Here is a 25,924-nt window from a genome sequence, read left to right on the forward strand (position 1 = left end):
GAGAGAAAAGGGTTTTTTTTCCAGGCGCTCTGAGAAGCGGACTGTGTGCTGTGTGGAGTCTCTCCGAGCATGACAGAAAAGGGATTAAAGCAGGTGACACTTTGAACTTAGCTTAGATAAGTGACCCTCAAAATCAACAGTCCAAAAGTTTAGTACACAGATTCCCTGGACACGTCTAGTCGGGTCTTCGTCAAAACCTTCCCCGACTTCACTTAAGTCGAATTAAAATAAAGAAGACAGGTTGCTCGGGTTATCTTCTAATATTGTTTTAGCCACTTATTAGCGCTAATGGACAATTAGTGGCCGGCGCAGATATTTTCTGTAATACGAAGCTGAGGGGAAAATTCTTTGTTTGCTTCTGTGTGCGGGAACCTCTTCTGTGGCTGAATGTATAAAAATAGCAGCCAGAAAAGAAGTGTGAAAGACACTAGTTAAACAGTCCAATTTCCAAAGAAGAATATAGTTGAAAACAGATCCTTCTACGGAGTTAAGAAATCCTCCTGATGCACTTGAAGCATAAGGAAGTCTGCACTTTATAAACAACCAAATATATGCCCAGGATAAAAGGCGAGGCTTTTTGAACTCCTAGCTGGCGTGTTAGGAAGACCTTTAATGACATTAGCAGTTCTTCAAAACCAGAAAGGCCGCATTATTTCTGATCCTATATGGTCACCACATGTAGCTTTATAAAGAGGAAAAAAAAAAAAAATCCTCTCTTCATGCCAATAAATAACTTGCCAGAAGAGAAAATATTTACCACTACTTTTCAAAATTCTTTACGCATGCAGTAAAATCCTCCTCTGAGAAAATGAGCCCGTAAAGAAACCCAAGGCGTTTCCTACACAGCACTACCGGCGGTGCGGGCCCGGCCGCTCCGCTCCTCTCCGCGCCCCTCCGCGGGGCTCCGCGCCCTTTCGTCCCCTCGTTAACACCTCGGGGCTGGTGCGGTTCCCGGCGCCGGGATGCGCGGAGAGGAGCGGACACCAGCAGATATCAGAATAATAAGAATAATAAATAATAACGATAATACCTGGCAATAGCTGCGCGCTTTGCCTCCGCTGCCCGGCGCGCAGGCAGGGCCATCTCCTGCTCCGCGGACGCGCTGCTGACCATGAGCACAAGATATTAATGGAGTTGTAATTGAGGGCTAACAGCCACCTCCAGCCACCTTCGGTGCTCGGGCAGGCTCGATCCCTTCCTAAACTTGCGTTAAGCCCGGACCTAAAGCCAGAGCAGCGAGCGGGTTCCTCCCCCGCCGAGCCAAGGTTTGGCGAAGGAAGAAATTTCTATTCCCTGGCTCCGAGCAGCGAGAGAAAACCCCCAACCCCTTCCCTACGCCCCGGCTGCGCGGGCGCGGAGCTCCCGTCGCCTCCCTGCGCATCGTCCGCGGGTGCGGAGCGGGCGCCGGCTCCCCTCCGCCTGCGGAGCAAACCCTCCCGCCTCAGAGCTGGGGAGGTTTTTTCGCCTTTCAGGGAGATCAATGGTTTGTTTCTGGGTTTGGGGGGGAACGATCTCAAACGCACACACACAATAAATCACCCCCGGCCGCTCCGCGGGTCCGCTCGGCCCGGGGAACCGCGGCGGCGCAGCCCGGCTCTCCGCGGCTGGAGCTCCGCTTGCCGTTCAGGCTCATCTCGCTCTAAGGGTACTTTAACAGCCCGGCGCAGCTACGGAGAACGAGGATTTAATACCTTCCCCAAAGCTCTCGCCGCTCTCTTTTCCCTCCTTGCTTCAAGAACGCGTTTTCTAATCATGCTGAACGTTTCTACATTTTTTCCCCCCACCTAAATAGGGTAAAACCGGTTTTGAAAAATTACCAGGAAGAAGAAAAATAAATACCCGAGGGATCCCAGCCTAAAACCACCCGTATTTTAAGCCCCGGATCGCATCTTTCCCCGAGCGGCAGAGCCCAGAGGGGTTTTCGCTCGCTGCCGCCGCACCGGGAGCCCAGAAAAGCGGCTCCAGCGGGGAGGCAACGATAAACAAACCCCTGAGCAGGCGGAAAGCTTTATCCTGGGGACCGGGCTCTTTCCCATCCAGTAATTCACCAGATCATCTTAGTACGAAGCAGAAAAAAAATATATATATACACATAACGAATTAAACAAAAATTGAAGGCAAACTGTGGGATTTTTGTCCCTATAAACAAAGGTGGAAGGCAGGAGAGGGTAACAGCTCGAACAGAGGGACCTGGTATCCCTACGAGCTCTCAAATAATTGCAGTTTTCCCCTTTTTTTCCCCCGCATCCAGCCCTGGAAACTCCGCTCCGGAGAGGGATTTTGGTGGATTGGATTTTTTTTCCGCTCGGGAAGGGCAGAACCAAGCTCCTTCGCCCGGAGAGGAGGGACACCGGCACCCTCGGTGGGTGACAGCACCCAGGCGCACACCTCCACGGCTAAAATCTTTATTTTCTACTAAGTTTGGCTTGGTTTTGTTTGGGTTCCCCTCCCTCCCCTCCCCGAACTCAAATCCTCTCACTTGGAGCCGCTCTCCTCACGGTTGGCTGGACACAGGTTTGCTTTCAGCCTGCGTCCTCTTGGCTCCGCCGGTCCTATAAAATACCGAGCCCAATTTAGGATTCCCCGGCCCCTGAGCAAGGCGCGGAGCAGCAGCACCCTGCTCCAGCACCGACAGCTTCCCACGCCGGAATCCGCTTTTTCTGAGCGATTTGCAAACTCAAAATATCCCTGTGCCCTGCTTTTTTGGTTTAAGATCCACACAGGCAAGCCTGAAGAGGGGGATGCCCCCGAGCTTTGCGTTTCAGACCCTGCAAGCGTTAGGTTCTCTAAAGCCGCTTGCAGCAGCACTAAATTGCCCGAATAATAAATATATCTTTTCTCCTCACGGTCTTCCTCTACCTCTAATTTTATCTGGGGGTTGTTCCGACTCGTTTTTCGGCTGGATGAAGGGCAACCATGGCCAGCCCGGAGCTCTGGGGTGGGCGACCCGAGGGCTATCGTGGCCAGATCGCCCTTTGCCTTCCCAACCACCCGAGCCCAGTTCTGCCCAGCAAACTCTCCAGCTACTTTCCAGGAACGGGAGGGAGAAAAAGCTCTTTGCCAAACTATTCGCAAGAGCACTTCAAAATAAATGAGTTGCCTACTAAAACTTAATGTTATACAAGATGTCCATTTGTCTATATTAGATTTTAAGCAGCTGTTCGTACGCTCAAATCCACTCCCCCTCCCGCGAATTTAACTGAAGAGGGGGAAGCAAAGAGATAAAACACAGCGTTGTTTATTTTCCCGGCTCCTCTCGGCTCCCCCCGCTCCGCCGTGCGCTGAGCGGAGCCTCCACGCTCCGCTTGCGCGGAAGGGAGCGGAGCGGCCGGCTCTGCACAAAGCAACGCCCCGTCATTAGGACGGGACTGCTGGTTTCCCTAGAGCCGGGTTTAAATTGTTTCTTTGTTCCCTGAGGTGCCCTGGAAAAAAAAAAAAAAAAAAAAAAAAGGAAAAACCAACCGAGAGATGGGGGGAAAATAAGACAAAAGAGGAGCGCGGGGGTCCGCGCCCCCCCCTCGGCCTGGCCTTATCGCTACGAGGAGATAATTTGGACCGTGAGAGTGGGGTGGTTTGCGTTTTCTTTTTTTTTCTTTTTGATTCCCAAGCGCTGGAGCCGCCCCGCAGTGCAGCCGCTGCCCGCCCCGCGGCCGGGGTGGCTGCGGGGAGCCCCCCGCCCCGCGGCCGGGCTCCTGCCGCCGCTCCCCGTTCGCCCGGCGGAGGGGCCGCCGCCAAGGGGGGAAACAAAAAAAAAAACAAACCCGAAAACAAATCTATGAGAAACGAGTTTTTACCGGTAGAAAGGCCGGGGTTGGCCGGGGAGCCCGAGCAGGAGGGGGTCGGGGAAAGAGACCCCCCCCCACTCAAACCCGGCCCCAAAGGCCCCCCGCCCCGGCCTCGGCCCCATCCTCATCCCCACGGGCCTTTTTCAGCCCTTTCCCTCCTTCCCCGGCCCTGTCCGTGTCTGTGGGACAAACCCCCTGGGAAACCCAGCTCCCAAACGCGGGCTCCAGCACCTCGCACACCAGAGCAGCACAAGCTATAGGTACCGTATACATACCCACACCGCACATATACACCCACACGCTGCCTGCCGCGCTGGGCTATTCCACTACGATTTACTTCGCTCTTTCTACACCCCTCATTAATCTCGCTTGCCAATTTAACCCGTTTCCCTTCTGCTGCAGCGATTTATTTTTTTTTTTTTTAGGGAAGGGGGTATTTTCCAAGCCGCTTGCAGACAGGACCCGATCTCGCCGCTCCCATCCCTTCCCGTTTTTCCCTCGGCAGGATGGGACCCCTAAAATTCTTTCCCCGCATTGTGCAGTAATTAGAAAGCCGAGGTCTGTAGGGAGAGGTAATACTTGTTGGTTTGTTGTTTGTTTTTTTTTTAATTAAACCAGCTGACATATCGAGGGGGGGAAGATAAACTTGCCGACACACAAGCCCTTCTTCGAGGTTTAAATATGTTTGCTCGAAGCCAAAATCCGTTGCTCTTTACTCGGGCAGGAAAAAAAAAAACCCAACAAGCGGGAGGTTAATAGCTTAAATGAGAGACTCGGGCAAGGAATGCCGGATCGGCTCCCTCCCCCATTAATAGCCTTAAACGACTTTACGTTTTTATACCCGGAGTTGAGCACTCAAGAACTCTGAGCGTGTTTGTAAGACTAGAAAGATCTATTGAGAGACTTTCTTTTTTTAATAGCGCCTTAATGTTTCCCAAGACTTCGTATTAACTCAAGAATCACTGAAGGTCGATTTGTAAGTGTCTGGACACTATAAAAGTGTTTGTAAAGCAAAGTCAGTTGCGTGCATTAAAATAAGGAGGTTCCTTTGTGAGATTTCATGCCAGGCCAGGAGCCCTTTTAAATGCTATTCAACTGCCTCATTAGAAGGAGCTAACAGGAGTCAGGCCTCCTCTTTAACCCCCCTCCCCCCGTGTCCTCCCCTCAAATCAGCCCTTTAATACATAGACTGGCAGATTAGGGGCTTTTAAAAGCTGGCTCTGTCCCGGATAGCCGGTTTCCTATCCTGCTATTGTGACAGCTCTTCCCTGCTATCAATTACATCCCACCCCAAAGCTAAACACCCCTCCGCCGAGCCCCGCCGAGGGGAGCGGGCCCCGGCCGCCCCTTCCCCGGGCACCGCCGGCCCCGGGCTCCGGCCCCGAGGAGCAGGAGGAACATCCCTTCCATCCCCTCTCCGCCAAAAAAAAAAAAAAAAATAAAAAAAAAAAATATAATATGCCTGGACCCGAAAATCCGTTTCCGAATAGATTAACAACCCCTCCTGTGTTAACACCAGCTCTGTTCTTTTTCTTATTAGATCGCGGAGATGAATGGGGCGGTGGGGGGAGAAGGAGCGAAGCGGCGGGGGAAGGTTGGTCACCGTTATCTGCGCTCCACATGTTCTCTGTGGGTATATATAAAATATAGGAATGGAGTCCCCTTTAAGTAGTTCTTTTATGACTTGTTTTAACAGAAAACACAGAATAAGCCAATGTTTGATATTACAACATAAAACACATTTGTGGTATGCTAGGGGCTGGCTTGTTCCTCCCTCCTTCCCCCAATTCCGTTCCTCACCCAAATCTGGCCCAGACCCCACCCCTCTTAGGGAGCGGGCACAGACCTTCCACCCCCCGAAACCGAGTGTCCTCCCCGCTCCACAGCCAGCGGAGGTTCAGGCCCTTGAAAGAGAATTCAGGCTTGCAGCTCATGTGAATCTGAACCTCCAGTTCTTTATTATTATTGCTACTAGGCATAATGTTGGAATCATAATTCTCCATTTATATGGGGGCCTGGATTCAAAAAGCCTATTGGAGCCTGATAGAACAGAACAACATATAAAGCTGAAATCAAAGCCAAACATGTCCTAATAAAAACCAACCCAATGCAAAAATCTGGTGGAGAAACAGCAAACCCATTCTCGCTCCCATGCACCAAGCCCCCAGTCCACAACTATATAACAATAATTAAAAAGAACCCCAAGCCCTCAAGCTGGCCACAAATACAGTCCCAAATGCCAGGCGCAATCATGAATGTGCGGGCTGAAATGCCAAGTGTCAAGAGAAAATGTGCAGCTGAGAACTCGCTTGGGGCACTCGCTTTTGCAAATGCTCACAGGGTTGTTACCCAAGAGCAGACGGAGCCATTTCACCCAGGCTGAGGTCTCATCTCTGCTCTAAACCCAGACTCAGCCTCCCTTGGAAAGACTACGCCTTTCTAATTTTAATCAGAATCGCAAGGTCTCCCCTTATGCCGGGACAAGTCTATGAGCATGTCATTAGAGCCAGTTGCAAGCCACCACCTTGTCGCTGAAATGAAATAAGTTTGTTTGACACCATTCTCCGCCGTTAGAGCAAGGTCCCTCTTCGACCAGAGGAGGAGGACTGCTGAAGATCGGTCCCGTGGGGAAGCCCGGGGAGGTTCAGACACCACAGCGGTACGACAAAGGACATCAGGACAAAAACGAAGCAGCGCTTGCAACCTTACATCCAGGCTATTGCCGCAGTGGAAAGGGATCCTGATGGGAGTGAAATGCTATAGAGTATGGCGTGCCGTAACCGACCATCATTTCAAGCTTATGTCTGCCCTAAAAAGACAAGTAGCCCTTCCTTGTAATTCCCTGCCCTGCAGGGAATAGGTACCATTCCCGATTTTCAGGGCCAAATATTCCTTTCTATTCACAGGAGTCCAGCCACGGAGCCCTGATGACAGTCGTGTCTTAGCCTGGAAGGCCCCAATTCAAAAATGTACCCCATCAGCAAAGCACTTCAGCACCTGCTTAACTTTGGGGCTGGATTAAATCGGCCTCCGAAACATGCTTTCAATTTATTAATAGTTTAAAGCAGCAGGAATGGATTGGGGAGGGGGAGTGGAATTTAGAAACTGTGCTGCACTGGGATCTCTATGAGGGGAAAGCAACCCAAAAATCAAAAAGAGAGAATTATTTAGGTGGGGAAAAAAGTAAAAAGGGTTAAAAAGCAAAAAGGATGAAAATCTCCTGAAATAGATATATTTTAAAAGAAATGCCTCTGCCCACCCCCTCCCCCTGCGAGCATATTTCAAGCACTTTGGATGTTTGTGTCTGTCTTCCTTTCAAGGAACCCTGAGCACATGAATGGGCAGAGCAGCAGAATGAATGGGACACTTCAAAGAAAATGAAAACCATTACTGGGAAATCTGTTTATAGAGAGGATGAATGATTATGAGAGAAGATGCCAGCAGAGAGAGAACACAAGTGAGGGTGCTCTCTGCACAGTGCACAACATAACTCAGGGGGTTTCAGACCTTTCCTTAGCACTACATCCTTGTATAAATCAGGGGTGAAAAGCAACCTCCCCCCAGTCTTCCCAGTAAGCCCAGAGCCTCCTCCAATGCCATGGGAATGGTAGCGTTTCTGTGACCCCCATGCACCTGCTCCTGAGCCCCCGGTGGGGTGACTCCCCCCTCCCTCCCAACGTCAAGATGGGATATTAAAAGAAATTATTTCCATTGCCTGGTGTAGATGAGAAATGGATAAACAGTGTGTCACTCACGTTCCAAGTGGGTAAACTCCATTTACCCTCGACACCACCGCGCAGAGACCCTGCCCTGAGAACTGCAGATTTTATCTGAACCTTACAACATTCTCACAAAGTCTCATCCATCTCCACTGTTGCCTTGCGCTAAGTTTGTAGAGAGCTCTGCATTGCGTGTGCACTGCCTGGGGACCAGAAAATTTGTACTGGCTCCTCTAGACCCAGATGCAACCTGTCCTGAACCCATCTGACCCAGTTGTTGGCAGCCCAACTGGGAGCTGGGCCTCCCTCTTTTGGGGAAGAGATGGGAAAAAAGGGGCTGACAAGTATTCCCTTCTTGGCACCGATTTGTACAACCAGTGTAATCTTCCACACAGGGAGCCTGAGAGATTTCCATGCCTCCATTCAGCATCTAAAGCATCTAGGCAGATCTACCAAGGCAGAACAAATAGCCCCTTGTCATCCCCACCTTCATCAGCCTTGCTCAGCAGAGCATACGTCCCCAGATACGTGACAGATGGACAGACGCATTGGTTATCCCCCAAGTCAGTGCTGTGGTTGAATCTCGCTTGCGGGCGGACAGAAAAGAGAAAAAGGCAAGTGATACGGGCCACAGTAACAGTGCAGTAAGGCCCTATTTAGGAACTACAGCCTTACGCTAGAGCAAGGAGGTGGCAGTAGAAAATAGCCCTCAACCACCCTTGTTGTTTTTGGCATAAAGAAGCAAAAAATATTTGTGCTTCTCTGGATACTAAGAATATTTGTACCATGACCAGCGTGGTTTTCACAGCGCTCTCAGGAGATGCACGGAGATGAATGCCGACATCCCTAGGGCTGGGCCAGCGGCATGTGATCTGCTAGCACTAGTCCTCCAAGAGCTCCAGGAGTGATGCTAACGCAGCATCATTCAGAGCACTAGCTGAAGGAGCTGCCAGTTTTTCCCATGCCACTGACTTCTCCAGGAGGAAACAAATCCTTCCTAAGCACATCCAGGATAACAGAAGAGCCCAAGGAAGCTCGATGCCTTCACGCTAGAATGGTCCATATTCTCTAGGGTCCATTTAGCAAGGGAAGTGCAGAGCTGGGACCATGCTATCACCTGGGTTATGGTCCAAGACCTCCAAACACAGCATCATGCCCAAAGAAAAGCAACAACTGGTGGATCACTGACAAATGTAGCTGGGAAGCTGCCTGTTAAAGTCCTTCCTCAGAGCCTCTACTGACTTGGCGTCTGCCCGTTCCTCCCCTCTCCATAGGAGCTCACTACCGACCACTTTGGCAGCAAGTCAGACACACTGCCCACCCCGCTTTCTTGGTGAAGCCCTATGCTGCCTTTCACGTAGGTGGGCACCATCATCTCTCCGCTCCTCTAATCATCTCCCATTACAATTTGGCCTTCAATAATCAAAAGTGAAACATGAAAGTAGGCTGAGCTCCAGCAGAGCGTGAAAGCAGCAGCCGTGCCAACTAGCTTTCAGTGGCTCATTTCATCTCCTCCTCTCAAGGGAGGGACAGGGAGCACAAGTCAGTGATGGATTGGCTCAGTGTCAGCGACCCAACACGGATACCCACTTGCGGCACTCCTGTCTCCCATATAATCCCCCCAGCATCTTGCCAAAGTCATAATAATTTGACCCATGTCTATAAAGAGGTTCTCACCTATTCTTATCCATTTAAGTATCTGGTTTAAGTTGCCCGTTTTACAGATCAAGCAGGTAAAATGTCCTTCCTGACTCTGGGCCTGGACACACACGGGCACAAGGCACTAGAAAAGCCCCGAAACAGCCCAATCGCCCAGCTGCCTGTTCTGAGGTTGGGTGCACGGGTGCTCCGAGCAGGCTGGTGCTGGGTGCCGACTGCCACAATCCTCAATTCCTGTCCCAGGAAAAGACAAGCACTTCCCATTCCTTATTCCAGGGCAACCTCCCACCAGCATCACTCAGCATGGGCGACCACACGAGCGTGGGGAAAGCTGCCAGGCTCCAGCTCAGCGACACAATCAGAAAGTACTCAGGCTTCACCCCCGTGGTTTACCGTGATGTCACCGAAGCCCCCCGTCCGTGTATTTATCTAACAAGAATAAATGATTGGGAACCACAAGTTGCAAAGTTATAAATATGTCTGGAGAGGTGACATCATAACAAATGAGATGAGAACAGAGCTCCAGTGACTTATGATGTCATCACAAGCCTGGGATGTATGCATGCCCTTGGATACAATTCCACAGCTTGATTTTGTTGAGGATGATTGTGTGGCTTTTTGATTTTAAATAAAGAATAAAACACTTTGGTTGTCTTCCTCTCCACCATGCTTGTCCTCCCATCTTTACTCTCTTCTGTGTTTCAGGGAGATCGAGTCACACCCTAATACGGACTGTACTCTCAAAAGAAGAGAGTAGCAATTCAAGTTAGGTAAAGGCTGGCTAAAACCCAGAAGAGTTAATGGGTTTGCTCCTAAGCAGTTTTGGAAGAGGGTTGAAGAGAGTGAGGAGAAGGGAAAGAAATCAGATTTTATGTTAACCCAGTATTTTATTTTGAGCCTGACTCAGAGCATCTCCAGGTTTCATTAATTTTTCTAGAAACACTGGGGAGTTCGGGATTGCAGGTCACCCTTAAAAAAGCAAGGACTGAAGGAAAAATTTCCAAAAACACCAAAGTCTGTGACTTGGACACCAAAGCACTACTGGAAGAAAAAGAAATCAGTAGAGTTCAGGCTTTGAAGTCACTTTAATTCCTGTAAATTTTACATTTACACCCAAGCCTACTGAGGTATGTGGCTAACGCTGAGGTCTCTTGTACAACTGTCAGAAGGTCTCAGAAGAGGACAAATATCCACATTGCAGCAAAACTCAGCAGGGCTTGGGATGCCAAAACTGATGTGGCTTCCTTGGAAATCCCAGTCTGAAGTTTGGTAATTAAACTGGAACCATCACCAGAAGGGACCCCACTCCGGGGAGGGCAGAGGCTGCAGTTCCTGACATCTCTGCAAAATCAATATGGCAAAGTTGTTTGAGTCTGTGTGTTTTAGCACCATGTGAGCTGAGCGTGCTGCCCACAGTCCAAGGATGGACCAACAGCCTCACGAGGCCCTGTTAGCAGCTTCTCCCCGTCACAACACCGAACCTGTAAGGTCTGGGTTTATTATCCACAGCTAAGGTGCAAACGGGGCAATTCCTGAGCAACGGGCTGCGCAATTGCCCCTAGATCGATCTGTGCCAAAACTACAACTACTTTCCTCTTGCTTGACTCTTAGCTGGTATCTCCCCAGGATGCCACGCTAGGTTGGCGTACCAGCTCTGGGGTTTCTTCCCCACGGTTCGCACACAGACCTTCTCCTGCCAGAAACAGCAGCAACATCCCCAAGGGGAAACTGAAACCTAAACTCTCTCCCCTTCAAAGCTGGAGAGAGACTGGTGTGGGAAGCAGGAATAGGACCATTGGGTAAAGCGTAGGGTTGAAAGCCTTTGCCCCAAGCTTTGTAGGGCTCTAAGTCAATACAGCTGGGTCCACATCAATACAGGAAAGTGAATTTACAGACAAAAGCTTTGCTTTTCTTAGGAGTTTTTGGGTTGTTTTTTTTTTTTTCAGTCCACAGAGCCAGTTCTGCAAGCCACATGCTGGCCTGAGTCTTGGGAGGTCAAATCAGTATTTCCTTCCCCCTGCACAGAGTCTGATATGACATGGGCATGTCCTTTAGCACCTCTGTCCAGGTAGGGAGCTGTGGCACAAGGTAAACAGGGATCAGCACAACACTGTTTTGAGACCAAGCAGTCCATGTGCATGAAAACCTGGAGAGCTGCAGCTGAAATTTTGCAGGGGGGTTCCTGTTCCTATAGCCAGGCAGCACCAAACTTCAGAGCAAACCCTTGCATAGGGGGCTTTCCAGACCCCAAACCCATCATTGCTTCTGATACAAGCCAAAGGTTCAAACCCCTCCAACCTTCAGCAAAGCTTTGCTCCAAGATCCAAGCTCTAGGGCTTGGCTTTTAATGGTGTATTTACTGATGAGGTGAAATATGAATCTGGTTTTGACTTTAAAAAGCCAATTGTATTTTGGGGGCGGAGGGAGGGGGAAGGGGTGCTCTGACCTGACCCGCTAATCTCTTTTTCTTCCTTTAAAGTTGTCTTCTAAATCTGAACATTAAAGGTGATTAGATACCTAAGGGACTTCCCATGTCATTAGTTAATACTTTAGAGCTTGTTTTGGTTCCAGCTAGCAGTAATGCAGAGCCCTTTTGATAATACATCACCCTGCTCAAATATGCCTGCACAGTCTCCAGATGATATACCCCACCAGTGTCTGCCTCTGTACAGCTCGCAGATTGGAAGGGTCGGAGACGAGTTTAATTTAAAGATGAGCCGCCCTTGGGCTGCCAAAGGAAATGGCGTGTCAGCTACGTCAAAAATAGATACTGTTGTGCAGATATATGGAGGGAGAGATGGACGCTGCCAGTGCTATCAATTACCTGGATTGCCTTTAAATGTCAAAGCAAATCCTTACCCATTCCTTCTCTAAAACCTAAATCACTGAGAGAGACAAGGTCAACCCAAGCAGGCTGGAATGCTGGGAGAGGAAAACATGTACATAACGTTGCGTGCGTGAGGGGATAATTTGTGTGCGCACACGTACCGAAGGAGCATTAAAAGCATATCGACTCATGGATGCAGATTCTGAAATAGCCTTGCTGGGTTTTCAGGTGTCATCAAAAACATCAGTCCCCAAAAGAAAGATCCTTTCCAAGTCAATAAAAGTGGCCTCCTGGACCAAACATAGCTAAAATTCTCATGTCACTCCTACTTTGCATTGTTTCGGTATTTTTTTCCTACGGGGATATAGATGCCTTTGACAGATTCAAAAGAAACCACACAAATCTAAACTGCCTTTGGGAGAGACCAGAGCAAACTGCATCTCTGTATATACTTTGCCTTCTCACTGCAGAGCAAATAATACAAGCATAACATATGTCCACCTACATATCAGCATCCTTCGAGGCAGGCCTCCTGGGAAACAGCCTGAAATGATCCCTTGGGAAGGGCCCCAGCCCTTTCGGGAACAGGATATGGGGAAATTGAGGAGAGAGGGAAAAGGGGAAATCATCAAATCCTACAGGTGGGTAAATAAAAGGAGACAAAGTTTATTACAATAGAGAGGCAAACATACGGTTTAAGCTTGGTCTCTGAAGAAATGAGGTTTACGCAATCAGTCTGCACGTGGGATACATATATAAAATATAAATAAAATAAACATACTTATCTCCCCCGTCTCCAATAACTTTCAAATTTGTTGGCCAATTCCAACCCAGCTTGGTGGAGGGGGCAGAGGTCTTACAGTTCCTATAAGTTTTATGAAAATAGGGCCCTCTCCTGTATCCTGAGACCTATTAATGCCCACACTGAAAGAAATTGTTGAGCTCACGTTGCAGCTTATTAGTAATATTATTAGACACTGGAGAATCCACAGGGGAGAAAGAAATATTAAGAACGTCCCATCGGCAGGAAAAGCTTCAGTTGGAGTTTGCACCTTCTTAGACACTAGAGGATCCAACCACAAGACACCAACTGGTTGAAACCCCCATTTCATTGCATCTCCTGCTAATAACTGCTTCTTTTACATAAAGATATTTTGTGTATTCCCAGCCTGGCCTCACAGCAAATGCGCGCCAGCCAATTAAGCCGAGCTGTAATTTACAGCTCCCTGCTTCCTTCGCCTTCTTCCTAGGAGGGATTAGTTAGCGATGCCGAGACACACAGAAGAGGAATGTAATCACGGGGGTGCATTTATCACCTGCGTTTTCACTGAGGGCACTGGCCTGATTTCTGTACTCTTCTTCCTTCAACAGGATTGTCTCCTCTAGATAACTCCGCACCGGGCCAGCAACCAGATGTACATTAAGCGCTGATTTCAGCGCAGGGCATCCGAGAGCCCAGCCGCTTCCCATGCACGGGACGCAGGGTAAAAATGTAAAGAATTTCAGATAAACACATTTGGAAAGCCACTTAGGGCTACTGGACAGATGAAGGCAAGGAAGGCAGGGGAATATTTTTGCAATGAACAGGCAAAGAGGGACACTATTCACGTCTTGTGAGGCATGCTAGTGAGCCGCACTCTAGTTCTAGACGCTCTGAGTTGTGGCTGGTCAGGAGATCTTCGTGCCCCAAAAACTTTAAAAAAGGAGCCCTGTAAGAGCAGGGAGGCCACAGGAGAGGTGGAGGACATGGATCAGATCTGTGTTAAGACTTGCCTGACAGCCGTCCCTGGTTTAGTTGCAGTGGTTTGCCAAATCGGGGAAAATATTCAATGCAAGTGGGCATAAGGCTGCCTTAGTGTGGTGCCACGCAGGTACTGCACAGAGGAAAAAGCACTTTTGGTACCACCACGTACACATGACCAGGACCGTCCCAAGGCAAAGGAAATACACCTGGAACGTTTCCCTTCTTGGTTTTTAGAGGAAAACTCTGAAAAAATAGCTGTAGGGCTTTAGATGACAACCATATGGCACCACAACGGGGCGCAGCCCTGACCTGTTCCCAACTCTACAAGCCCACCTCCAGCATCACCAGACATCTGCTCACGACGTGTCAGCCTAATTGTCCTCTTTTCGAACCATTCCCACAGCACGATGAAACTGTCACGGCTCCCTTCCTTCAGGGGCTGTTTTGTCCAATTGTATCTGCATAGGACAGGCTGGGGCTTTTTAGGTGGTTTCATTGCAAACTAAGAGACCATTTTAAGCTCCAGGTATCTGCCAGCTGAGAATCAGGATGATGCAGGTGGCTGTGGGAACAAGTCAAAGAGTCAGCGATGGCCTGAAGCAGAGCAAGCAGAAGGCGAGAGCTGCCTAGTACTGCTCTTTTACAGAAACCCCCCCCCTTCCCACAAAGTAGGGGAATCAAAGGAATTACGAGAAGGAGAAACTTGTTACTACACCAAAACGCTAGGCCGGGTGATCCCATGGGAGCCGGGATGCCACTTATTTCAGCAAGGCTGGGATCTGTCCTTCCCTCTTTCACCAGATGACTCTGAAAAGCCTGGAAGCAACCACAGCCCACCAGCTCCACACAGCAAGTGCAGCAGATGTCGGTCAAAGTCACTTGCCCTGGGCACCCTGGGCTCCATTCCAGCCTCCAGCAACCAGTTTTAGGGTCAATGGGAAGTTCACCTTGGCCCTCAGGAGAGAGGAACTTACCCATCCAATTAACAGCTAAAACACTGCTGCTTCTTATACGTGCAGGCTCCCAGCGGTGTTGGGGTCTATATGAATAATTGATGGCCACATGGAGCTGTGGTTATCAGTATGACTGCAATACTGTGCTGGGAAGAAATTTCCCGTCCATAAGTAGAAAACGCCTCCTTCCCTCCCCACACAGGAAAGTTACGACCCACTATCGTGCTCTTGACGCTTATTCAAGCCTGCTTTCATGCACAGGACAGACTCTCATGATCATCTACAAGCTTTTCACCCAGCATAGGCTTGATTCTGCAGTCTCAAAGTTGCAATTTCCCCAAGAATGCCTGGAATTTCCCCCTTTATGCAACACACTTTGGGCAGGTTCCTGCTTTGATGAGTGAATATCTTCATTTACCAGGGGAAGTATTCCCACACACATGCTATCTCTTTGAACAACCCAAGCCACCAGCTTAAACCCAAGGCAGATGAATTGCCCTTCCTCCTTCTTGGGGCCTCTAAAGCCCCCCAGACAGTTTTTAAGGGTGCATGTTTTGATTTAAACCTCGCAGCTCAGAGTTGACTCTGCCTTCAATTGCTTGTTTGCCACTTTGTGGAAAGCTCTGGGTTCTGCCAACTGGAAAAAAAAATCCTTTATTAAATTATCAAAGCTTCACCAGAAATCCTTATTTTGCAAGTGAGATTCCCGTTTCTTGGTTTATTAGTTGAGAGGGGGGTTGCTTTAATGTTACATTATTTGATAAAGGACTATATCAAAGAGAAAGGAATTGCAAACTGGGAACTGAAGATTCATACTTTGGAAAAAAGACCTCTTCACAGTGTACCTGTCCTTTGTGTTCTACTCAAGCTGAATACTTGAAGAAACTACTCTAACCCGAGCGGCGTATTTTTGTTGGAATAAATTTGTTTCATTTAAAGATGAATAGTTGGCACCCTCCCTCCCCAAGTCCCATGTGAGCATGCACTGCAGGGATTCCCTTCCCTGGAGGACCTAGTGCTCTCCTGGCATTTGCTGATCTCAGGGAGGTTTGATCTGAAAGATCCGAGGATCAAGCTGATCACTAAAGGAAATCTCTGGGCCAGATGCCCAACTCGTGCCAGGCTGCAGCCAGCAATGAAGCCTTCAGCTTCGGGTGGAGAAGTGAGGAGGAGAAGAGCTGGTGAGCATAGGGCTACAAACAGCAATTCTGGCCCCTCCAAAAGCTCAGTCTGCCACCATTCCACTTATCTCAGCCTCAAGCTGTTATGGAAAACCACTGGTATTAAAATAATTGTGCAAGTTGTTTCTCCCCCTTAAAGGTTTATCCTCGGCCGTATCCGAATCCCCAAGCACGTTCAGGTCATTCCTCTGCTGGGCTGCAGCGGGGTTAGGAGTCAGAGCACTGCCATCAGCAGGGGAAGGAGGAGAACTGCTGGGGACCAGGCAGGGATTTAGGATCTGTACACCACAATTCTGGCTTTTGCTATTAGTCTAAGCTGCTATTTTGCTTGGAGGACTCCCCATTTTGGTGCAGCTCGCAATACCCTTTGTACCTACAGAGATCAAAAATATTGCCTCTCTATACTTACAAATTCCCAGCAACATCCCTGCTCCATCCCCAGCTCATAGGCTCTTTTTGTAAGAAAAAAATTATGCCAGATATAATACTGTTTCCTGAGAGGCTTCCCATCTGCAGAACTCAGTGTGGATCGGTGTTCAACAAGGACTCAAACCTGCATCTCTGTTTGCCTTGGCCTTAGTACTAAATGCCAAGCAGCAGATGAAGTGAGAGACTACTTGGGAATGAGCTCCAGCAGAGCAAAGCCGTCATCCCAGTTCAATGCACCAGCAAAATCTGAAAGCCAGTGTCAGGAAGAGATCAGAAAACAGGATTTTTGTCTCCAAAAGCGATGCTAGGGTGTTGATTTCATTTCCTCCTGATTGCAGGTTGAAAGGAAAAATAAAAGTCAAGATCTTGAAATATTTTCCAGAATGGAAATTTTGAAATATTCCAAGATGGATTTTTTTTTTTACTTTAACATGTGGTCCAAAAATCAGAACAAAATTGAGTCAGAATAAAAACAAGGTCAGATTGAAAGGGGAAAAGAAACATTTCAGTTACAAACTGCTCCTGAATTTCCTATAAAGGTTAGTCGAAGTAGGACATGTTCCCACAGCACCTTTCTCTGCAGGCAAGACAGCTGCTTCTTCTTAGGGAAACCTGTCCCTGTCACCATTTTGGACCAAGAAACCAAGTATCCCCTGCTTGAGATAAATTCAGAGAAACCAGACAGAAGTTGCAGCCTCACAGCCAGGACAAAATACACCCGAACGCTGTAGCTGGAGAGGACAAAGCCAAGCTTTTGCATGTCTCCTCTGTGTATCACTTTTGTCTTAAAGGTCCCGTCTCCAGCATTCAGGATGCAGAAACCAGGAGGCTCCCTTGACGACTTGTGCTGCCGCAGCTTAACAGAACTCCCTGATGGGCTGAAGAAGGATGAGCAAGACACAACAGGTCTGTGAAAGCTGTCGGGAGAAAAACAGCCCCGTATGGAAGTCAGAACTAGACAGTGATGTTGGGGGCTTGCCATTCTGACCTTGTTTCAGGCTCCAGTGTGCTGATTTCTAATTGAAGGGGGGGGGGGGGGGGGGGAAGAGGGGAAAGACTTCTTTTTGCTGGTAAATACGGCCCTGGGACGGTTGGGGCCAGCCGCAGCATCACCCCCAAATCCGCATCATTTCAGTGCCCTCTCGTGGCCGCCGCTCCCGCTGCAGCCGCGCCGTGCGGCCGCCGCCGCGGATCGTGGCCCCGGGGACTGCGCATCGCCCGGGGGATACGGAGGGTGGTTTTCCCAGGGATGCTGGCAGGAGCTGCCTGTTGCTTAGGGACAGCAAGATACGGGGCTGCATCCAGGTCATCGTGTTCATTTGTCCCATTCCTCCTCTCCAAGCAGGTATAATCTCTTTTCAAGACTAACATGGGTCTTCACCTCCTGTAGCAGGGACTTTCACCACCTCATTAAATCTCACATTAGAAAGTCTCTTTTCCACCTGCTTTCTGACAGCCACCAAGGCGCCAAACCTCTTTGTATTAATCCCTCTTCATATTAATCCTGTCCTGAACAGCAATGCTTCCATCTTGCACTGCCCAACACCAGGCACGTAACAGAACCCTCCCCTGGCCGCTGCAGGCAAAACAAGCCATCCTCTTCAAGGCCATCACCGCAGGCTGCGTCCTTTCAGGCTCCTCAAATAGTGCCACAACAGGGACCGCATCTGGAGGAGCATCAGGTCTCCGTCAGAGAGGAGAGATGGAAGTGATGCTGCAGGCTGGGAACGCGCCTTCACGTGCTCAGAGCAGAACAAGGAATCATACCTCTTCCCTCTGGCCTCAGCGTGTTGTGGCCTCTCCAGGGAGGTCAGTGGATGAGAACCACAAGAGAGGTGCTGCAGCCACACCCAGGTGTTGCCTTGGCTGAAGGGAAAGGCTTGGGATGGGAGCCAGTGGTGAAAGTCTCCTTGCAGGCCTGCCAGATCTGATAGCTCGGTAAAAAAAACAGCTTGTACACGCAGATGAAATAATATGCAGTTAGGAAGATGTTTGCCCTGGGCAGAAAGATGGCAGGAAGGACTCCGAGGACCTCCTTCCTCTACAGCAAGATGTTTTCTTAAGACTTCAAGACCCCTTCACCCTTGTACCACATTCAAGCAGTGATCTAGGTATGGGTTGCTCAGTTTTAAACACCTCAAGTACTGACCTACTGGTATGACCCAGCCCTTTTCCCAGGGACAGTAGCAGCATTCAAAGCCTTTCTTATACTGTGCATGATCTTGCCTGTTCTTCCAGCCTATTTTGATAACTTGCTCTATTTCCACAGCAGACAGGCCTGAAAAGATACCCTGCCTTCGAATTTCTATCAAATTTTAATAGCATCAGCACTATGTGGTCCCCAGTAAACTCTAAATGATCCCTTTTGTCTAAAGAGCTTTATTCCTCCAGATTCATGGCAGAGTAACTCCAGACTAAGTGTCAAGAGAACAGGCTAAATCCAAACCTAATCCCATTCCGTTGGTGTCGACTTGAGATTTACCCCCAGGAAGAACAGACCCACGTCCTTACCTCGCAGGGGTTAACATACTGAAAACCCATCCCATACAATCTCTCCTGGACATGGCTTTTTCATGCATATACAAATCAAAATTTCTCTCTGCGGTTCAAGTGTTATATTCCTAGATATTTTCTGTATTCATGACAACTGCAAATTAGTCTTCAAAATCAGCTCTAATCTACTAAGTTTAGAAATACTACAGGAACTTGCACAAGGGTGAGAGGGATGCTCTCTGTTACAAGTTCAGCTGTACAACTGAGGCAGTTTCATCTTCACCAGCACATTAACATTTACTTTTCCCTCCCAACGCTGTGAAAGGGTCAACACCTCTGCATTACGTTTCCCGTGAAAAGTATAGTACAAACAGTTATGCAAAAATCCTACAATGCCCTCTCTTTAGAGGATAAGACATTACAGACCATCTCTACACGGGAACAGGACCCTGTCTTGAGTGCTTTCAGCCTGGACTGTTTTCTGGTTTTTTTAGAGTGTGGTATTGTCTGTGACCCCCTTCACCTCTCCCTGCCACACAGTTTAAGGAGAAAATTATTCCTTTTATTTAAAATAATTTTTCACTTGCAAAGGGGAAAAGAGATTCCATTACACACTGTAGCCATGGAATTTGTGTTGCCTCTGGAAGGTGATTTACCAGGACAAGAGGGAAAGCGGTTTGTTTTTCCCCCCTCTCTGCCTTCCACATTAATGCCAAAGGACTGGGAATGAAGGGAAGAAAGGGGGAGTCACCCCAAGCAAAGCTGCTTTGCTCTACAGCTGTCCAAAGACCCTAAGGACACTCCGGAGGGTGGAAAAACTCCAGTTCCTTTTTGTTGCCCTCATTCTTGGCTCTTCTAGTAAGGGCCAGGGTGAATTTGGTTCTGGTGCAGTAGCACCTTCCTCACATCTTTCCCTGCAGACACAACTGTTTTGCGGCATGGGAGAGGTCAGCTTTGCTTTGGGTCCTGCTGAAGGGGAAGGACTGCTTCTGCACAAGGGAAAGCAGGGACAAAGGATTGGGTTTGTGCCTGTCATCTCATGCTCTGATCCAGCAAGGCTGGAGGAAGGAGTGAATCTCTGGGATTTGACTATTTTAAGGGCAGGAGAAAATTACCCTCCCTCTCCTTTACCTCTGTCTCAAAGCAAGAAATAGGGAAAGGATCACAACTTTGTCTTTCTTCACCTAGCAACACCTCGGTACCCCAAAATCCTCCACATTTAGCCTGAATTGGGCTACTCCCAGTTGCCAGTAGACAGGGTTGGACAATGACCTTGTTCCGTCCAACCCAAGTGCAAGACTGGGCAGGCCAAGGTGTGGGGAAAATCCAGGCTCTTCACTCTTCAGCCAGGTCTGGAGTTCAGTGTAATCCCAAGACCCAAGTACAGGTTTGCTTGTGAGTGACATGGGTGGGAGGAAAACACTGTCCGACACGAGCCTGTTCACAGCCAGCGCTAAATCCACCCGGGGAGGAGCAGGAGCAAGCGCAAGCGCTTTGCAGAGGCAGACCTGTAACACCAGTTACACAGCACCTATGCACAGAGCTGAGCCTAAGGCTACACTCTCACTGCTCTTCAAATTTCCCAGTTTTATGCATTTCTTCCAAACTTTGATGAAGGGTCTACTCCTCAGATCCAAATCCTTGCCCGAGGCATTGCAGGATGGAGTGAAAGTTTCTTTCTGAGGCTGGATTTCACTGTCTCCAGCCTGTTCACGCCATCCCACCCACTTCTCAGCCCTTGCCAGGAACATGGGTTTCTGCAGGCTTGTTCTTGTGCAAGGCAGAGCCCTGGAAATGTCAGAAAACGTGCTTTGTTCCCAAGTTCTGCCTCAGTGAAGGCTGGAGGTGGAATACGAGGATGTGCCCAGGGAAACCCAGCTTCATGCAAACAGCCCTGCTTGTCACCAAACTGCCACGTTCACTGGGCCTTTTCCAGCCATGCAAAATAAATAGGGAGGAGACGAGGTGCTTCCAGGCACAGCTTTAAGCCATTGCCCTGCCAGCACAATGCCGGGGGCAGGAGGAATAAGATGCTTTATTTGCAGCTCCGTCTCCCAGCAGGACCGCTGGCCTTCCATGCAAGCTCGCCCTTCCCTGCCACAAAACCGGCTACGTGACCTCAGACAAGTCCCCGCTGTGTCAGCAAGCACGCAAGAGGCAGAGGGTGAAAACAGACCAAACCCTTCAGGACATGGACCGTCTCGCATTGGGTTTCATCCAGATTTTAAACACGCCAGTGCCCAGCCCAACCAACTTGGAACCACTTTTCAGGTATAACCATGCTGTTTGCAAAGCCCTGCTGCAGACCAGCTGGGTGAGGAGCATCAGAAGCAGGAGAGGGAGGCTTTGGTGGCCTGCTGAGCCTGGAGTGAAGCGTGACGGGGAGCAGCTGAGCTCTGCAGCACCACGGGCGCTCCCCAGGCACTGCACGCAGAGCACAGCTCTGACAGCTCGCAGCAGCCTGCCAGAGTCGCTGCTGGCACAAACAGGCCAAGGTGTTTTCCTTTTGCTCCCTCTGACTCCACCCAAAGCTGGAAGAGACCAGACACTTCCTTGCAGGCAGCGCAGAGCCCCGGGCAGGCAGGCATGCCGAGCTCACCCACAGCCCTTCTTCCATCTACTCTGCCAGCAGCGACTTCCCAGGTGAGAGATGAAAAGCAGATGCCATAAACCAGCTTGGAATTCAAGTCCCATGAAACCAGAGCTCCCCAAAAGGGCTTTGTATTGACAGGGGGGGACCTTAGCAAGAGCCTTGAGACCAGACCGGCTCCCAGCCTCTCCTCGCACCTTGCCTCCAGGACACCACCGCTCAGTTGGCTTCTCTCCAATGCAACTGTCCTGATTGCAATCTACACTACAAACAACGGGTGCATTTTGGCAGAGGCAATTTGCTGCCATGGCTATTGCACTCCCTGCAGACTGGGGACAAAAGGACAGCCCCAGTAATAAGTTGCATCCATGGAAGAAGAAATCAGAGTGGTCACAGATATAACACAAGGAGTTCAAGTACCAAGACATTGCAATTGGGCTCGCATACTCAGCTGTTTAGAGGCTTCTTTGAACATCCCTGCTTTTAATTACAAGTTTTTCTATACTCTTATTCTCCCCACACCATGCTGTGACTCACGGCTTGGACTCCTAAGCAGACCAGGGATTCCAGTAATTGCTGGAGGTAACACCCCAGTATCACAGACCTCCAGGTGTACACCACACTGGAAGGACAGACCGCCTGACTGGATGGCAAAGATACAAACACAGGGAGATGTTCTTTTTAAAGGGGTGGCTTGGGTACAATTCATCAAGACTCTAGTGGTGACTCAAGTCACACGAGCAAATTCAGCTATCAACGGTCTGAAAGTTGCTTGTTCAGCCTCAGAGCTGGTTGAGCACCCGACATGGGCACTATGTCCCCAACATGATGTTTTACCAGAGGATACCCAAGAAGCACATCCACCCATCCTCTCACCCATGGTTGCACTGCTCCTGTGGCATATTCCCATGTCCTGCAGCTTCCCAGATAGACACGATGTCTGGCCCATGGATTAGAACCTTGGACATCTTCCCCAGCCACACTGCTTCAAAATAAGCCAAGAGGCAGAAATCCAAGCTATTTTCATTTCAAGCTTCAAAGAGGATACTCTAAACAAAAGGGAACACTTCAGTAAAACATGTATAAACAGGGACCATCTGGTCCTTCCCCTGGCAGCATGAGCCTTGAGACATGCAAGAAAAAAGTTACCAATAAAGTCAGGTAACAAAATGGATGTCTCTGTGTGGGTACAGTTCTTCGTTAGAGCCCACCGAGTGTTAACCTGCTTCCTATGCAGAGCCAAAGCCCCGTACAGAGCGATACACACCTGGTTCAGCTAGGTGCATTTGTTTCAGGAAAGCAGCTCTTTGTCCTCCAGATGATGTGCTCAGAGGAGGCAGGCAATCATCTGCTTCTCCAGGGATACGGATACGCAGCGAGATACCGCAACTTAATGGAAATGTTCGTCTGGGTCAAGTGGCAGAGCCAACTGCTTTCTTAATGTGGCCATCTTCATTTCAGAAAGGAAGAGGGAATCAATTAACAGCCTCTGAGCAGGGAAGGCTCCTGGTGAGCAGTCATATGTATGTTAGAGATCATGCCCCACACTTGCTCAGAGAGCCCAGCTTTTAGTGCACCTGGGCCACTCCTCCACTCCATTGCCTGCAGCAGCATCATTGCAACCTCTGGCTTCAACCCTGGAGGTACCAGAAAACTCCAGGGTGGAACTGTAGTCCCACAGAAGCATTTGCTAAGCCAGCAGGAAAAGATAAAGCCACTGACAGTGACAAACCATATCTGTTAACAAGACTGCACCTACTCAACAAGGATGAGCAAGAGAGCATAGCCACAAGAGATGAGTTTCTCCTCTCTGGGCAGAGATGCTCTCCCCCTCCATCATATCCTGGGTGAATATTTTTTTTTTTTAAATATGACATCACAGAAGCTGCACAGCTTCATTTCTCCAGCTCACCCCCCCACAGTTCCCATTTTCACAGCTCAGCTACTATAAACTAGTGAAGAGATCCCTCTGCACCAGTGAACTTGGAAATCTCAGAGGCAAAGCTGAACTGCAACCCAGCTCTTATCTCTAGAGGGGCAGTTTGGAAGCATGTCTAAAAAGAACTAGCTCTGACTTTCCTCAAACCACCCAGAAATTCATACAGTGCCTAAATAACCTTGTCACAAAGCTATAGCAACAAGTCATTCAAGTACCAGTAGTGTTACTACCTCAGCTCCACCTTAATAATCAGCAGTCTGGCCACATCTCTGAAAATTAACCAGTGATTAGCTCATACTATCAAACTCTTGTTCCATATAACCCCGCTCCTGAAGTTATCTTTATTTTTAAAAAGCTTTCAGCCCAGGTAATTTCCAAACAGAATACTAAATCACTAATCTCACCAAGCAGAACTTATTTTGCAATTAAGCCTTTTTATTTCCATGGGACAAAGACTCCTTGCTCTAAGTCAGGAGATCAGAACATGACCCATAGGGCTGAGAGCTCGGGTAACACAGAGAATACCAATACACTCCTGACATGATCCTAATAAATAATAATGAACATGGTATAGTTAAGGAGATCATTATAGACAGAGAGGCTTAACTACAGGTGTGTTAAGTACAGCAAACCTGTGAAGTGTATATTAAGGGATTTAAAGGTCTGTATGGATTGCTGAAAAGCAATTATCCAGGCAAAGCAAAAGACAGCACCTGCCCGAGAGCAGTTGCAGATGCCAGCTTTTTAAGACAGAAAATAAAGGCTTCATCCAATTGAAACCAAAAGGGTGTTCAATAAACCAAGAGCAGATCACCAGCCTGAAGTGTGAAAAGCGCTACAGCCTCTTCAGAGAGTCGGTAAATGTGTGTACAGTATATTGTGGAGTCAAGAAACTCGGACATCAATTCTGACGGAGGTGCGAAGCCCAGGCTCACCTTCCACTTCTCCAAGAAGGACCAGATCAGAAACCCTGTCTTAATGTTTCAGAGGACTTCATAAGAATTAAATCCATTTCTAAGCTAACAGAACTGCTGTGTGATCGTTTACACCCATTTATATCCCAGTCCTTGTTAAGAAATGCCACTGAATTTAGTATGTTGCAAATGTGTTGCGGGAACAAACACCCACAGTCTAAGGGAAACCACCAAGTTGCATTCAGTGCCTCAAATGTATTTTCTGCCGTAAAGCTGTGTGATTATGTTTCTTTGGTTTGGGGTTTTTCCCCCCCCGCCAAGGTAAGGAGAGATGGGAAAAGCAGGGGAAGACGAGAAATGGAGAAAACCATGCTGTCTGCTAAATCAGCAATACAAGGATCACTAAACTGACACAAACTCTACCCAGTATGAGCCCCCAAAGCAGCTCCTGACAGAGAGACATGGGAGTCCAGTTAATGAGACTAAGCCAGAGTCCAAGAGCACACAATTAAAATTTTCACTGGTTTTTTGTTTGCTTTTTTTTTAAGCAAGAGAAGAAGTGCTGTCCCAGCATTTTGGGGGGGAAGAGATCTGGGGTAAAACCTGCACAGTCAAACCTAAAGCTATGATCCGAAAGAACTTCTGCTCAGCTGCGCCGTGAGCTCACAAGACCCCCCTGATGCAGCTGGAAATATTTCCAGGAGCATTTTCAGCAGCAGAACAGCTTCTGTATGGGCAGCCCAGACCCATACAAGAGCCAGCTACTACAGAGGAACACAAACGTCCTCCAGAGGACCTGGCCTGAAATCCCAACGTATACTGGTGCGCTAGGCCTTCCACACACTGCAGCTACTGGAACCATTTTTGTATCATAGCTAGTGGCTAAAATATTCATCCCATGCACGGGAGACCCAAATCCAATTCATTTTATGAGAAACACCTCACTGCCAGCATGGAGCCGCAGCCACAGAGCTTCAGAGGGTTTGGCAGGGAGTCACCCAGCTTGCTCTGTCCTTCATTTCCACTGAAGTCAATGAGCTTCCAGAGAAGATAAAGGCAACAAATGCTAAGCCAACACCCCTTTAACAGAAAATCCCGTCTTATACAACAACAAGCATTCCTCAGTCTACTCTGCTTAAACCTTGCTTCTTTCCCTGTGCAATATCAAAAACAGACTCTGGCTGTCACTCAAGGCTCTGGTATTTTTAACAATATCATCCAGTGATGGGTGAAAGATTGCTCAAGTCCATTTAAGCCCTGTCTACCAATAGTTCCTGCTGCCAACCTGTGTTGCCATTACATGCCCCGCACAAGTCATCAGATTCGTGCTTACAGAAGTTCCAGCTTTCAGAAAGAAGAGGGCTCTGAATTCCCTGGAGCATCTACATCTGGCCTTAGCCTCTTTGAGGAGGTTTTCACTGATTTAGATTAAGAAAATCAGACCATGGATTTGATTAGAAATGCTGTCAAGCCTCACTTTCTCTCTCAATTCCCTCCCTCCCCACACACAGAAGAGCAAGAAGAGCTGCCTTAGCTCAACTTCTATTTTTGTTGAAAACGGACGTCAGTTTTATTTCCACTAAAAGTGGAAACGCAGACATGAGTTTCAGCAATAAGCAGTATGTAAAGAAATCCACTTCTTGCCAGAACTTTGTGCTTCTCTAATAACTTCAAGAAAAGCAAAAAAATCT

At 48.6% G+C, this 25,924-nt stretch overlaps 1 protein-coding gene across 1 annotated transcript in view; it reads right to left on the reverse strand.

The window, feature by feature from the left end:
- Window positions 1–25,924, reverse strand: part of TBX5 (T-box transcription factor 5) — a 134,542-nt gene that overhangs the window by 84,861 nt on the left and 23,757 nt on the right. The gene's annotated exons all lie outside the window — the stretch shown is intronic.

This window comes from Nipponia nippon, unplaced genomic scaffold (genome assembly GCF_047370975.1).
Source record: "Nipponia nippon isolate SJK-2023a ecotype South Korea unplaced genomic scaffold, ASM4737097v1 scaffold_30, whole genome shotgun sequence".
Classification (NCBI taxonomy): domain Eukaryota; kingdom Metazoa; phylum Chordata; class Aves; order Pelecaniformes; family Threskiornithidae; genus Nipponia; species Nipponia nippon.